We start from the raw sequence: 17,152 nt of genomic DNA, 5'->3' as shown, positions 1-17,152 counted from the left end.
TTCTTCTATATTCATGGAAGCACTGTTCACAATAACCAGAATTTGTAATCAAAAGTGCAGTGAATAGGGACCTGCTTTATATACAACCAACCTGGGTTCAATCCTTAGCATCCTATATGATCCCCTGAGCCACAGTTGAACAACTATGTGAAATTGTTGAAATGGTTTTGTTGATAAATGGGGTTTCATTATACCATTGACTCTTCTTTTGCTTGTTAATTTTTCTAGAACAAAGCATAATGAACATATGGCTATTTTAAAAGTGTCATTTGTTGCTTACTTGACCTCAACTTTAAAAGAACATTACAAATGAAAATTGCAAGACTTCATGTTAAATACTTATGAATTTAGACAAATATTTTCATTCATTTTAAATCTCATTCTTATGTTGAAACAAAAATATCTACCCCAAATAGTGATCAGTATGATTACTTTGATGGTTTTTAGATCTTGATTACATGAAAGTATCAGATAGAGCCATTTTAAAGTATTTTATATCATTTATTGTTACTTATTTAGCAGAAATTATTCAATGCATTTTTTCAACTAGCATGTTTGCATAGTTTATTCAAATTTTCCCATTGCCATTCTATGAAGACAATGCTTAATACAAGGGATAATACAAGGAATGATACAATGTTTGATACAAAGGATAGAGGGGCAACAGGATTCTCAAAAACAAGTTCTAGTGAGGGGCAATTCAGACCCTGACACTGGGGTACTCTGGCCCATTTTTATGCCAAGGTTCCTTTACTCTCTGTGACATCCTTACCAGTTACACCAGCTTTAGAATGAGAGGTAGAGTGTGGAAAACCAATTTCGGGCATTGTAGATAAGACAATAAGTAAATGAACAATTTACTACCCAAAACTTAAAAATTTTGTCAGGAGTGGGAAAACCACTTTTCTGTGCCTAGTCTTCTGTGTAAAATGGTTTAAAAAACTGCTGAAATTTGAATATTAACTTGAAAGAAGGTGAATGTATACCCAGGGAATAATACATTGGCTTATAGTTCTTTGCTTCCACAGTGGCTGGGGACAAAGTGAAATTAATTCGCCTCATCAACTTTATGGTGGACTTTGTTTCAAAAGAAGAAGGTGAGCATGACTTAATGGGAAGGCACCCAATAATGTCTTATTGCACTACCATTGCTAATGGGCTCGCTTCTGCATATAAATGAAGCCCTTAATGACAGCCTCACTGTGACATAGACTCTAGGGAAAATAGAACTTTAGAAGCTCTGATTGCCACAGAATTCCTTTCTCTATAAACTAACAATTACTCAAGTTGTCATGAATTCCCACTGTAACTAGTTAATGCAAACAGTTCTAGAAATTACATCCAAGTTCTGCCAAAAACAAGGCCATGTGTAAATGCTTCTAATGGTAAGAAGCAAAGTGCAGAAAACAATGCCAACACCAGTAACACCTTAAACTACAAAAAGAATAACTACATGACATAGAACTAGATTTAAGACCTTACTCCCAGTTGAGTGTTTTAGCATCATAGATGATCAAACCCACAAGCATGAAGGAAGATCTAATAGTGATATAGCATTGAAAGAAAAGAATTTATTAAATCACTTTCATTAGTTAAGTCTTGAATGAAATAAACTTTTAATACATTTTTAAGAACTTTAACAGTCTCAAGTGCCAGAGCAAAGGATTCTGTTTTTATTTGGGGGGGGGGAGGGAGAGAGGGATACTGAATGGTCCATACATTCCTGTGTCCAGAGTTTACTTTGGATTCTGTGCTCAGAGATCATTCCTGAAGATGCTTAGGGGTTGGGAATAGGGACCATATATGAAGATCAGTGTGTTAACCAAGAGTAGGTATAAGGTCTTACCCCAGCACTATCAGTCCAGTTCTAAAGGATTTTAGATTTTTATAGAGATTTTTGGATTTTATAGAGATTATGGTACTCAAGTCAAATTTTACTTTTTGTAAAGCACAGACACATTGGCTGAGATTCTGATCAATATGTCTAATTATGAATATCATGGATCTGCTACTTGTCCCAAGTAAGTTGGCTCTGATAGTTTATAATCAGTATTTTTTCTTTTATTAAATAGAATGTATAGATTTATAACATCTTGGAAATGTCACCTCCAAGCTTGTGACAGAAGTGTGGAGATTAATTACATAAGGGGACTGGGAGTCAAAATTGGACAAATGTTAAGTGGAAAATCAATACTATGACTTGCATGATTCTATCAAGACATTGGTGTGCACATTACTTTACAGGAAGAAAAAATAAAAGAAATAACTATTGTAAAGTCATAGAGAATCCTGAATTTAAGCTGACACAACTTTTGAAACCTTGCTCTCCTTCTCTCTCTCAATAGACATATAATTTTGCTCTTCACATGTTGATATTATTTGCTAGCTGACTAAGTCACTAATTCTGCAATGAAGAAAGATTAAAATAAGAATTGTGGATGAGACGGTGAATTAGAAAATCTGAGGTCTCATTCTTTACTTGTCTTAAATCACACAAATTAGTTTAGTTTTATTTTCCTCCTGTGTTTACTGATTAAATTAGATTGTAAATTATTAGAGACAGAGATCCTATGTTGAATGGGATCTATTGATCGATAAGGACCCTTCCATCTTTCTATTGTTCTGCTTGAATGCATGAAAAGCTATCTCAAATTTTAGCTATCAAGTATGTACTAACACTTGGTCTGTGTTTATGTAACACCATCACAAACAATAAATCAACAAGGAAATCTCATGAAAAAATACAAACAACTCTATTAACTGACAAATGTCTAATAATTTTTTTCTTATTCCTCTTGTGAAATTTTAGGCATGCCAAGACTCAATGTCACTTCTCATTTTAATCTAAAATGAAACGATTTAGACAGCTCTCAATTGAATTACTCACTTGCTGAATAATTAAGTCAATTCTTTAATATTTTTCATTAAAACTTTTCTTATATAAAAATTTGAGGCTTTATTAAAATCAGCTATCATATCTCATCAGTACTAGAAGATATATATAACAGAACACAGGCCAAAGAATATTGACTTGCTATAAAAATGAATTAAAGCAAGCTCATATTTTGCTTTGAATTCATCTGAATGCATTTAAATACTTAAAGTTTTGTGCTTACTATAGATGATTCAGACTATGAAATCAGGTTAGGTACAGAGAGAGAGGTAAAGAACTTAGAATGTTAGTTCTTGTTCTGTCACTTACCTAATATAATGAGTTTAAACAATTGCGTATAAATTTTTTGTGAATATTCACTTTTATTTACAAAATGAAACAAATAATGAGGTAACTGAAATTAAATTAATCAATATTCATGTTCACCATTAATTTTATAAGGGGTTGGATTTGGGCCCATCTTGCAATACTCAGAGACTTTCCATAGCTCTGTGTTTGGGGGTTTCTCAGGGCTCAGGGGACTATGTGATGTCATGGATAGAATCAGTGTCAGCTGCAACCAAAAGGCAAACCTATTAACCTTTGTACTACTACCTCTCCATACCTTATGCTATTAATTTCTAAAGAATCATGCTAACTATATGTGTGTTCCTCTATCTTGATTGAGAATTTTCCATCCTTTACATTTTTAATGTTTTACCTTTCACTTACTTGGCTTCATATTTACATACATATATTACCCACAGTTAAGTTGAACTAAGCTAGATAAAATCACATTGGTACATAATTATTTACTAATAAGAAAACTATTAAAGTACTCATATATTATCTTGAATTTTCTTACTTTGTCTCTCCCCTCTCTATTCCTTATAAAAATTCCTTTATACTTGTAGAAATGCATCCTGGAGAGATGTGTTTCAGGGTGCTGTGAGATGCCTTTGTGTGCCTAGCAACTGACTATTCTAAAAACAGATTATGCTTACTGCTTATCCATGAACTATCTCAGTTTCAGCTGAACAGGAAATCATAGTAGACTCCAAATATGCATTTCTATCTACAGAGCATCATAAATTTGTTGCCTAAACAAAGCCATGGGTGACAGATAGAACAAACTATTTGGAGACATGGAAAAACTGGGTAGCATTTTGTAGATCTTAACCAGATGTTTAGGCAGTTATTTATTCCACCTATTCCTCTTTTAGTATCACAGTTTCAACTTAACAGATTTATTATATACAACAAAATTGTTGTCATATGAGCCATTGGACATTTTACTTAAGAACCAAGAGATTTTCAACTTTGCTGATTTCATAAGGGAAACCAGATGTGGTTTTAAGTTCTCATACTCATAAAATTCAGACTAGAAACCTAGAAAGCTTGTCCATCTCTGAAGTTCCCTCTTTTTGCTTTTTCCCCAAATCAAAGGCTGTAAAAAGCAGGTCAGAGTTATTCTTTCTGCTTTAAAATATATTACAAATTGGTATTAAATCTATGCTGCAATTTGGCAAATTTTACTTTTTTAAAAAGGTTGGGAAACACAGTCAGGAAGAATAATTATGCACACATAAATTTTTCATGAAGTGTTTTTGTTTTTATTCAGTGTATTAGCTATTTGAATGCATTTATTTACATATACATTTTTAAATTATCATGAAATATCAAATAAAGGGAAACAAATCCTACATCCCATCTCAAATTTATCTCATAACAAACGATGTTACCACAATGTTAACTTTAACCACTAGTTTCTAAACATACATGATTATTTATAATCATTATGCTTTATAGAATATTATGTTTTTTGAAGTCACTTCAAATGTATGAAATCAGAATATCCAGGGCAAGTTCTGGGAATGACTTACTAATCAACATAGGAGACCTAACAATTATCTGGTTTAATGCATCAATGTAAGCTTTTACAGAGAGAGAGAGAGAGAGAGAGAGAGAGAGAGAGAGAGAGAGAGAGAAAGAGAGAGAGAGAGAGTTGTTGATGCCAGGGTCCTAGATTATTTTCATTTTATTTTCAAATAACAGATTTTATTTTGAAGCACCAAGGAAGGGGAAGAAGAGGATAAGAAAGAGTGAGGAATAACCCATTTAAGACAGAGCACAAGCTTCTCCAAAGGTAGAGAGAACCAGATTACTTTTTGTGACTATACATTCATGTTAGACTTAAACGTTTGAATAGGCTGATGAGAGGCAAAGTTAAAGCTCCAAGGTGCCCAGAAAATTAGATCATGCATTCATTTTCTCCATCAAGTATCAGAGCCTTGAAATAATGATGGAACATTTGAAATAAGACATCTGGACTTGATTTTAAGAACACAGCATGAGCAACATTTGTGGTCTCCAATACCTCCTCTTGACTGCCAACTTTATAATTATAAACTCCTGCTGTGAAACATCTACCCACATGCATATCAGGTGACCAAAACAGAGTTCAAATTTCCTTCAAGCTTTACCTAATGTCTTGCCTCTAGACCTCTAACCAATAGGGATAGTATTAGAGAAATTTGCATTGAAAATTACTTTTCTACTTGAAATGAACATCTTTTCTTTTAAATCTTGTAAATTTTAGAGCCCTCAGTTTCCTCAAGTAAAAGAAATCACTCTCTTAAAATATAATCTTAAGGAACACTACCCAAAGGCCCCATTCTCAATGAGAAAGTAGAAACATAACTTCTATAGGAATCTTGTTCCAACATGTAAAGCTAATAATTCCTGTCATGAGGATATAAGAAAGTTTACTTTGATTCTAGGCAAGGTCAAACAGTAAATATAGTGTCCTAGCTCTTACTCCAGCTTTTAAAAACTCTCCTCTCTCTATTTCAGTAGAAATAAGGGCTTACTTTGTTCTGTTATCTCTTTTCTATCAGAGGAACATTAAATAAAACTTTTCTTTATCATTTAATATTGTTCAAAGAAAGTTGAGTTTTGGCACAGACATGGGCACCTTGAAGTAGTAGTCACTCAACTGATGCTCTATTATGGTTCATATGTATAAATAAAAACTAAAACAAAAATAGCTCTCCTGTTAGTCTTGGCATATATTTCAAGAGGCAAATAAGTCATAATATGTACCATCTATCTAGAGGAGATAAGTGAATATTCTCTCTAATGATTATATTAATATATATTAAAATAATACATCATTATACACTAGTTCTATAGTACTATATGATTAAAGATATGGGTATAATTACATACACTAAATCACCAAAGGAAGCTAATATGGTATTGAAATAGCAATGGCAGCAGTTTTCTTCACTTTTCTTCTTTGATCAGTACTAGAAGAAAAATATTGAAACAAAACAGAGTTTTAAGATTTAGATGGTTTTGTTTTTATTTTGGGATTGGGTAGCATACTTAATTTTACTCAGGGTTTACTCATTGCTCCACTCTCAGGGGTCACTTCTGGCCACAGGGATTGAATCTAGGTTGGCCACATGTGAGGCAAGCACCCTACCACTTTACAAATTTTTCATTAGTAGATATCCATATGTATGTCTTGAAGACAATAACACTGGAGGGCTCTTGACCAATCTGAAATCCTTGGAAAGTTGTAACTGTGGAGATCGACTATTTTTCCCCGGATATATTTTCAAAAAAAAAAAACAAAAGTGAATCTATTTCTTCTATAGGACTTTATTTTATTTCAATTTTAGTTTAATAGGAGTATTATAATGGAAACCAAAAACAAGCTGACTTAAACAACAGAAATTTATTGTCTCATAGCTCTTAATGTTATGTCCATGATTGAGATGTTAGGAAGGTTGGTTTCTTATGAGAATCTGTCCTCCACTCTTTTAACTGATGTTGTTTGCTGACAATTTCTACTCTTCCTTGGCTTGTTAGATACATCAAATCAATATTTAAATTTGTTGTTCTTTGTGAGTGTATTTCTGTGCATCCAGATGTTTTTTTCTTTATTCCTTAGTTTTGTATATGTTTTTATTGACTAATCATAATATTTTAATAAGATCCTTATTTAAACACCATAATTATGTATGTTTGTAGTTGGGTTTCAGTTATAGAAAAGAACACTCCCCTTCACTAGTGCCACCTTCCCACCATCAATGGTCCCAACTCCCTCCTCCCCCACCCCCTACCTGTATTTGAAACAGGCATTCTATCTCTCTCATTTACTACCGTTGTCATGCTAGTTGTTAGTACAGTTATTTCTCTAAATGAACTGACCACTATTTGTGGTAAGCTTTATATCATGGGCTGGTCCTTCCCATTCTTGTCTCTATTGTATCTGGGTATTTTTACAATAATGTCTTATTTTTCTTAAATCCCACAGATTAGTGAGACTAATTTGTGTTTGTTTTTCTCTATTTCTCTGACTTATTTTATTCAGCATAATAGTTTCCATGTCCATTAGTGTATAGAAAAATTTCATGACTTCATTTTTCCTGATGGCTGCATTATATTCCTCTATGTAGATGTACCACAGTTTCTTTAACCACTCATCTGTTGTCAGGCATCTGGGTTATTTCCAGATTCTGGCTATTGCAAATAGTGCTGCAGTGAATATAGGTGTACAGAAGACATTTATATATATATATATATATATATATATATATATATATATATATATATATATATATTGTGTGTGTGTGTGTGTGTTCTTAGCAGAATGTCATCTAGTCTAGCCTTATGGAAAACAATATGGAGATTCCTCAAAAAAACCTGGAAATTGAGCACCCATATGATCCAGCTATATTCCTTCTAGGGATATACTCTAAAAACCCATCCATATTTATGTTCTCCATTTTATAACAACCATGCTGTGTTGGAGATTTGGGGCATTGGTGATGGTAATGTCACATTGGTGAAGGGGGGTGTTCTTTATATGACTGAAACCCAACTACAATCATGTTTGTTATGAAATTGTATAAATAAAGACATTAATAAAGAAAAATACTTTAAAGGTTATTATGAAAATTGGAATTAATACAATAAAACATTATAATAAAAAGAATGTACTGTAAAGAACTTAATCTTAGGTAATTGTCCATGTGTTGTGATTATTTTTAAATATAATCATATTCTGGAGTAGTTAGGGGTTGGAATTTGGCATATAATTTGGATTGGAGGCTACAAACCAAACCATAACTTTCAAATGTTTTTTTAACATGGGTTTTATAATTGTTGTTAGTTTATAGGTATTATAGCTATAAGAATGCCTATATTATAGTTATATGATTGTAGCCTAATTTTCTACTTATAGTATAGAAAGCAACATCCAGAGATTTGTTATATTGTAAAATTTTGACTCCATTTTTGTCTGATTTAATCAGGTTTTTTATTTTAACAAGATCTCCAGCATACTTTTATGTAACTCAAATTTAAGAAGTGCTTTATTGGATGGAGATAATGTGATATGTGTTGTACTCCTCCATTAACAATCGTGCAAACCAGTGTCTAAATAGAAAAAAGAAAGGGAGGGAGAAAAAAAACAGAGAGAAAAAAGAGAGAGAGAAAAAGAGAGAGGGAGAGAGAGGAATAAAATGCCTGCTGAGAAAAAACAGAGTGAGAGAGAGAGAAAAAAAGCGAGAAAGAGAAAAGGAGAGAGGGAGAGAGAGGGGGGAATAAAATGCCTGCCCCCAGGCAGGCAAATGGGAAACCTGGGACATTGGTGGTAGAAATGTTCCAGGATAAAGAGTAGTGTACATTGTAAGACTGAAACTCAATCATGACCAACTTTGTAATCACAATGTTTAAATAAAAGTAGGGGAAAAAGAAGCGCTCTATTTAATCATTCTGTTTCCTTATACAGATGGACATCTAGAAGTCTTAACTGCACATTACTCTCATTTGCAGTATTTCTTCACTATAAATATTTACTGTCACAATTTTTCCTCTGATTGTACATATTTACTTTTGGGTTTTGAACCTTTTTAAAGATAACAAATTTATATCTGAGATATGTTATATCTCAATAATTATATTTTTAATTTAAAATCCTGTTAAATATCTTTTAGGAAATATGAATATTATACTATCTCTTTTTAAAAATAAGCACAATATTGCATTCCCTTATAAAGCTTCTGTGAACATTATGGAATCAGTACTGCTTTTTAGTAGTGACATGCACCCCACAACAGAAAGTCTAAGAGAATCTAGACAAACATTTATTTTTTTTCTCCCAGGTTTTCTTGACTGTGGAGTGGAGGAATGGGCTTGGAAATATGGTATAGCTTCTGACTAAAGTATGTGATACATAGTTAAAGCCATGCCTACTTGGAGCATTGATTCAGCAAAGAGAAGCAAATAGAGCTATCAACTTCTCTATTCATGGGGGGAAATGGTTTGCACAAATACACAGCAGGATTTTATGATTGGAAGAGATGGAAGTTGGAATCAAAGTGATCTGGGCTATTCATTATGTGTATGATCTTAAGTGAGATAATCAACTTTTAGGACTCAGATTTTTTTAACAAAAAAAATCCCCTCCAATAATGCTACCAATTAGTAACACTTGTAATAGAAATATTGAATTAGCAAACGTATAATGTTGTCTGAAAACAGCTCTTGCCACATAAAAATAATACAGAAGTAGGTTGCTTCTGGTATTTACTAGGCTGTAACTGCTCAATTACCTTTTATTAAAAATCATGTAAATGTCATGTGCCAAAGTCATTGTGCCACACATTTATGTTATAAATTTCTCTGTAATTAATGGTATAGTTAAGAAAATAAATGATATATATATATATAATTTATCTAGATAACTATCAGTAGTTAAATGAGATTTGAGAAAAGTATGGCTTTGGCATAGAAATACCATGGCAGATAATTATTAGGCAATGCCTTAGATAGAGTAGTCTAGAAGTTAGATTTCAAAGCACACGTGTGGTAGAAATATGATTAAAGTTATGAAGAAAATATATGGATATACTAGTGTTAGAATTATATTTTTTATTTTATATTTTAGTCAATATTTTATTTATTTATTTATTTATTTTGTTTTTTTGGTCATACCCAGCAGCACTCAGGGGTTACTCCTGGCTCTATGCTCAGAAATCGCCCCTGACAGGCACAGGGGACCATATGGGATGCCAGGATCTGAACCACTGTCCTTCTGCATGAAAGGTAAATGCCTTATCTCCAAGCTATCTCTCCGACTTCTTTAGTCAATATTTTACCTTGCATTTTAGGTAAAAAAAAATAGAGAGAGAGATACAAAAGTCTGGTGGTAAGTAAAGTAGAATGAGGAGTACTTTAGCATTTCCCCAATCTCTTATAAAACTTTTCATAAAGTGTTTTACAAAAATTATTTTTAATGTGACCTTGTTATTTAGACTTCACCCTTCAGACTGTTCTTGCTAGAATTCCTAATTCTTGCTAGATTTCCTGTCAAAGTGAGACATGTTACATTAACAAACTGGCTGGTTGGAAGATGGCAGACTTAGTTTTCAGGAACTATTTTTCCTCTACCATCATAAGAAGCAGCTTATATAGACAAATACAAAAAAAAAAGGAAAACCTATTGATAAAGGACAAATTTTATACTGGTGGGTGTCAGGGTTGCAAATACATTTCCTTATAGGATGGTATTTGGAAGCATATTATAGTGCATTTCTAAATCTATTCTAAACATTCTGATTAAAGATTCAGCCTCCAGGTTATTTCTTTTTGTATAAGCTTTGGAGAAGGATAGATAAGGGAAGCATTCTTTACATTTTCAAAGGCCCAAGCCCAGAGACTGTTTTCTGGTTTTAATTCTGAATTTAGCTCAATATCTCCCAGATTTTATTTCGAATCCCACTGTCATTTTTGAGTCTCATGGAAAATGGAATTGGCTTAGACTTGCTGAACGGGGTTATCATAGAATATGTGGAATAGAAAATCTGACCTGCTGGCAGAAATATCTCTCCAATAGTAATCCTCAGTCTGCCTTTCATACACTCTTTCGATGAAACTAAGCACTGCCTAATGAACATTTTTGTTCCCCTATAGTCTTCCTTTTGAAACTTCTATAAATTTTAACAATGCAGAATTTGACTTGCTCAGTGATCTCATAGATGCATTCACTGAACTTGAGAAATGATAAATATATAATTTAAGAGTTTTACATCTTCCCTGATTCAAACAAAATAAGAGTCAATAATGTTTAAGTGGCATGATCTCTAGTATCTCAGCCAATTTCTAAGTTATTACATGAAAAGAAATAATTTTTTCCTGAATATGTACAAATAAGTACATTACTTTGAGAAGCCAAATTGCTATAATTTTTAGATTCTGATAGTGTCAGGGAGAGAGAAAAACAGACATTTTATCTCTATATAATAGATTGACATTTTTATTTTTGTCATGAATATCTCTGAACAGAAAGCACTACTACAATTTCTAAGAATTATATATTAAAATAATAATTATTAAATATTTTACTTTAATACAAATATTTTACTCCGTGTTCCTGTCGAGACCTTCAAAAGTGACTATTAAGTCAGAGAAATGGGCTAATCTAGACATTGATGCTCTCACCCAGTATGACTGATTTAGAGATTAGAAAGAAAGGTGACAAATCCATCGCATCTATTGCAGAGAATCATTGTCCAGCAATCTCTCATTCTCAGGCAGGCATCCTGCGGCATAAAACTACTCTTGTCTTGTTTGCCAAATTGCAACCCAGAATATTTGGTTCCACCATATTTTATAGGAGCAACCCAAAACGTTAGGTAGAAAAAGAGTTTAGGCTAGCAGATTGGAAGATGGAAGACTTGTATACTAGAAAAGCATTTTGCCTGAATAATCACAGGAATCATTTATATAGAAAAATTGGAAATTTTATTTTTAGAAAAAAGGTTGCAGACCAGTGGAAGTCATGATAATCCTCTCTAATATTTAAATCTTACCTTTACTGTATATATTGTATGAGAAGGATGTTTAGAGAAACATTCTTTACAGTCTCAATAACCCTAGTTCAACTTTTAATTCATTTTGAAACAGTTTCACTAACTTTATTATTAAAACAGGAGTTAAAAAATAAGGAGAAACAGGCAAAAAGGAATTACATATATGTGAAATATATTTTCAAGAAGTGCTATTAGCAAAAGTGAGAAAATGACACGATATATTTGGTTTGGGGAGCAGAACGACTCTAGAAACCATTTTTAATTAATGCATAAATAATATATTAAGCATGAAATGCATTCTACTTCTTCAAGAATCACTTTTAATCAAATGGCAGTGACTCCTGACAGAGCCATTAAATTAGAAAATTCTGAAATTTTTATTCATTGTATCCATGAAGTATCTTAAATTAAATTCACCTTAATTTTACTGAGAAAATTATTAGTCAAAATAGTGGATTGCAAAAAAAAAGTTCTTCTGAAAGCTTAGCTTAAAAAGTGAATATTTATGCTTCCATATATAAAACTACTTTTCAATCTGATAGTGTCTTTTTTATGCTTCCTTTTTTGAAAAACTTGTTCTCTAACCTTTAGAAAATAACAGATCCCTACATTCATCTTTATAAATATAGGGGAAGTTGCTATAAGAAGCAGGAACAACTAGTTTCAAACTTAATATTTATCTTACTGAATGAATCCAGTTCAAATAAACCCTATCCCCTCATGCATGTTCAAGTATTAAAATAGAGTGAAACCCTATGGACTCAAAAAGAATGCAAAATTCAGGAGAAATCTCAATGTCCCCTGGCCACCTAGTCTATAGCTCAACTCTTCGATAGAAGGTTTTTTTGTTGTTGTTGTTGTTAAAAGTAAAGAAGTCTGTAATTATGTCAATCAGGAAGGATGTTTACTGTGCGTTATAGAATGTAGATCTACCACCAGCTTAAATAGATAAGGGCTTTACTTCCTTCAGAATAAGATGTGACATGCCACCTAGATGTGATGAAATTACTCAAGGATGCCATTCAAAATGCAGGCTCCTCTGTTCCTTGCTCCACTAGTCTCGGTAGGTGGTTTGCACCCTAATGTTTACAATATGTTTCCTGTCACTCTAAGTACTATGTTTGCCTACAAGGCAAAAAGAAGGAAGAAAGTGAAAAAGTCAAAGAAAACATCCTAGAAGTTGTCTGTCCATATAAAGCTTTTTTTTTTTTTTTTAGAAAACTCACTTAGGACCCACTACTTTAAATCTCACCAAGAATATGTCACATTGCTATGTCAACTATCAGAGAGTTTGGACAAGGAAATACTGAAGGTTTTCACATAGGAGAGAAAGAAAGGGTGATAGTAAAATCATGGATAATTTGGAGAAGTAATGCTTGGAGATAGTGAAGCTGCAATTGCAAGGAACTGATTTTATTTTTTGTTTATTTTCTTTTGTACCCATATACTTGAATACTACCACCAGTGAGGCACTAAGTGAAACAATCTCAGAGGTGTTTGGAGAACTGTTTGATGTTAGAATTTGGGTCTCCTCTATGGAAATCAGTGTTCCAGCCCATTGAGCATTATCCCAGCCCAAATTTGGTTCTTTCTTTTTTTTAATTGTTGCTGTTAATTTGGTCTCACACTAGACAGTGCCAGAAACTGTAACCCAGCTTAGTGGTTAGGTGTCACTCCTTTTTGTATTTGATGCTATGATCAAACCTTGGGCTCCTTCAACCAAAATATGTGCATAACTCTTTAAACTCTTACCCTTGTCCTTATAATTCCAGACTCTGTGTCATTGTCTTTTTCTCCTAAGATGTTTATATGTCACTCTTTCATGCCTGTGTTCCTCAGTAAGTTATATATTAATGTACAAATATGCTAATGACATATTTGAAACAAGTAATAGTTTAGTAAAGGAGTGTGTGTACATTTGTATGTATATATAAAAATTTTAGACACATTGCATGAATCACTAATATTACTGATATAATTATTTACCACTTTAAATACATTTTCAGGGTCTAGAGAAATAGCATAGCAGGTAGAGAGCTTCCCTTGCACTCAGCTGACATAGGTTCTAACCCGGTCATTCCCTAAGAACCCCTGAGTACAAACAGGAGTTATCCCTGAGATCAGAGCAAGGAGTAATCTGTGTATACTGCTTGATATAGCCAAAAAATAAAACCAAATAAAATAAACATACTTTTCTTACCAAATCTCATTAAATTCTACATTAGACAGGAAGAAAATTAAAAATAAGGGAGAGACAAGATAATTAGACCTCTAATTGGTTCTTTTCAACATAATCTATAGAGATGCATGCATTTTTCATTTGGTTGGTCTCAAAATCTCTCATTATATAGAAAATAGGCAAAATCTGATTGGTTAATCCCACAATCTCTTGTTTGCATATGGCATATATAATCAAGTGATGAAAATATTAAAGGGAAAGGGATACCATAATACATGTAAGCTCAGAATACTATGTTCTGTGGTTGTTGCTACTACTATTGCTGATTTCAATAGGAAGTTTGCCTTCAGAGACACCAACTGTGCAAAAGAACGTGAAAGAAGAGGGATCTGTAGTAATATTCGGAGCTAGCTTATAGTAAATACATTAGCAGGGTTGATTAAGTCATTGGACAACATTCACAAAAGATGAACAGTTACGGTAGTAATTCAAGTTCAGGTTCCTTCCCAATGGTGATGCATCAAGATCCACTGAAGATCTAAAATAAAAGCCTGCTCTATTTCCAGTAGCAAATCAAAAAGTATGTATATTTTAACTTAGAACATTTTAATACAATGCCCATTAAATATTTGTTCATACAAATTATTGTTTACAACATAAAGGGTTGGCCTAAAATAATTCAATCTAACTGTTGTAGTTGTTCATATGAAAACCAAGATTCAGAAAGAACAACTATATTATTCAAAGTCATATGACAAAGTTGTAACTACACAATATATATATATTGTATAATATGTATATATGTACATATTAGTTTATTTAGTAATAGAAACATCTAATGAAGTATTTAACTATTTTCAACTGTTAAACTGTGACCATGTTGACATCTTATAATACATAACATTAATATATATTACTTGACAGAGAGACTATTTGAATTAAACACATACTGACAATAGGTATATGTGTAAATAACACCTAAATAAATGGTATCATCCATAATATTTTTAATTTTTAGTGTCATATTCACTCCCTCCTAGTCAAATTAATTATTTTCACTTGAAAATTTCCTTTAACTGATTAGATTTAAATGATTTTTAAAATTTCTTTTCATTATATTAAAGTAGAATTTAGATTCATGCTGTCACAGCAATAAGATTATGATTTTAGAATTTAAAAAATGATAACTTCAATGTTCAAGACTGCATGAAATAGGATATAATCATTTTAGTTTGCTTGTGACAGATGTATAAAGCAATTTCATGCTATATCATTTCCTTCAATCTGCATTATAAGAGAGAGAGTTCTGCCAGTAATTGGTAACCTTTTATTTTTAACTCATAATTTTCTTCCAAACTATGTAGGTGTTTCCATCAAATGCTTTACCTAATTATGTGTTCTTTTCTACAAACCTATCACACCAATACTAACATAAGGATAGATTTAGATTATTTTCCATATTGGATTTTATAGTCAACTAGAAATATGACATGATAACCTGGATTTTCTTTGTTATTTTGTTGAAATAAAAAAAATCTCAAATAGTTTCCCAGCATTTATTTCTACACCTTCTTCTTGGAATACATATCTAAGCCTTTAGAGAGATTTCCAGTGTTTTTCTATGGGAGGATGTGTGAAGAAAGAGAAGATAAAATGAGTGTGTATATAGCTAGTTTTTGTTGAGGATTTATTATGTTAGTTTGTTATAATATTGAATTTTCCTAAATGTCTTTAAACAAGGTAAATAATTATTTTTCCAGTACACTAGAAAAATAGTAAATTAGATCATTAAATGCCTTGGCATTAAAATAACCTTGCAGTGATTTCATTGAGTAATTTCTTTTGTTTGTTTGTTTTGTTTTGTTTTTTGTTTTTCTGGCCACACCCATTTGATGCTCAGGGTTACTCCTGGCTAAGCGCTCAGAAATTGCCCCTGGCTTGGGGGGACCATATGGGACACCGGGGGATCTAACCACGGTCCTTTCCTTTGGCTAGGGCTTGCAAGGCAGACCCTTACCTCTAGCACCACCTCACCGGCCCCAGAGTAATTTCTTTCTATGAATTCATATATCTAATTTGATATTTGTTGTAAACTTTGTTAGCTTATAAATAAAATTTGTTTATAATTTTCCTTGGGGGTCTATCTTTGGTAGGTCTTAATATAAGCTTAATGTTCATGTCATTGAAGAACTAGAAATCTATTCTTTTTGTTATATGTTCCAGTAAATTTTAAATACCACTAACGTGGATTATTTATATAACATTTTCAGAAAACTATTTTTTGGCACATGTAAAAGGTGTGATTTTCTGAGCTGGAGCGGTAGCACAGTGGATAAGGCATTTTGTCCACACTCCTACTCAAGTTCAATTTCTAGCATCCCATATGCTTGGTCCCCTGAGCTCGGCAAGATTAACTTCTGAGCGCAGAGTAACCATGAGTAAGCCCTGAGTGCCACTGGGTGTGGCCTAAAAGCAAACAAATAAGCAAAATGTTTAATTTCCTAGAAAATTGTTTTAGGTATATTGTAAAAATCATTTATTCAAAGTTGAATAAAGAGGGAGAGAGAAATATTTTAATTTTTCTCCATATGTGGCTTTTCATTCTGAGTTTTATAATTTATTATGTATAATCTCTCACCTTTATGAGTAATTTTGATAAATATTATCTATTTCATTTTATATTCACTTAAATTTGCATATCCATAATTTACTTCATAGCTCATCTTTATATTTGATAATTAATAAATTTGTTTTGTCTTTACTTCTTTTTATTTCTTAATTTATTTATTTATTTTGTTTTTGCGGCCACACCCAGTGGCACTCAGGGGTTACTTCTGGCTCTGTGCTCAGAAATCACTCCTGGCAGGCTCAGGGACTGTATGGGATGCCAGGGATTGAACCCGGATCTGTCCAAGGTCAGCAGTGTGCAATCAAACACCCTACTGCTATGCTGTCACTCCAGCCCTATTCTTTACTTATTTTTTTAATTAATATTTTTATTTAGTAACATGATTATAGCTGGGTTACAGTCACAAACAGATCACCCCCATTCACCAGTGTAACATCCCCCCCTCCCAATCCCTGCCTGTATTCGAGACAGGCATTCTACTGCAGTTATTTATTTTTAAGTTCAGTAAATTGTTGTTTTTTTTCTTAAAGGATAAGGGCTAAAGAAAAAATAGTAAAAGTGTGATAGTGCAATCGCTGTTGTTTGCA

This window comes from Suncus etruscus, chromosome 8 (genome assembly GCF_024139225.1).
Source record: "Suncus etruscus isolate mSunEtr1 chromosome 8, mSunEtr1.pri.cur, whole genome shotgun sequence".
Lineage (NCBI taxonomy): Eukaryota > Metazoa > Chordata > Mammalia > Eulipotyphla > Soricidae > Suncus > Suncus etruscus.
This window is presented reverse-complemented; position numbering follows the sequence as displayed.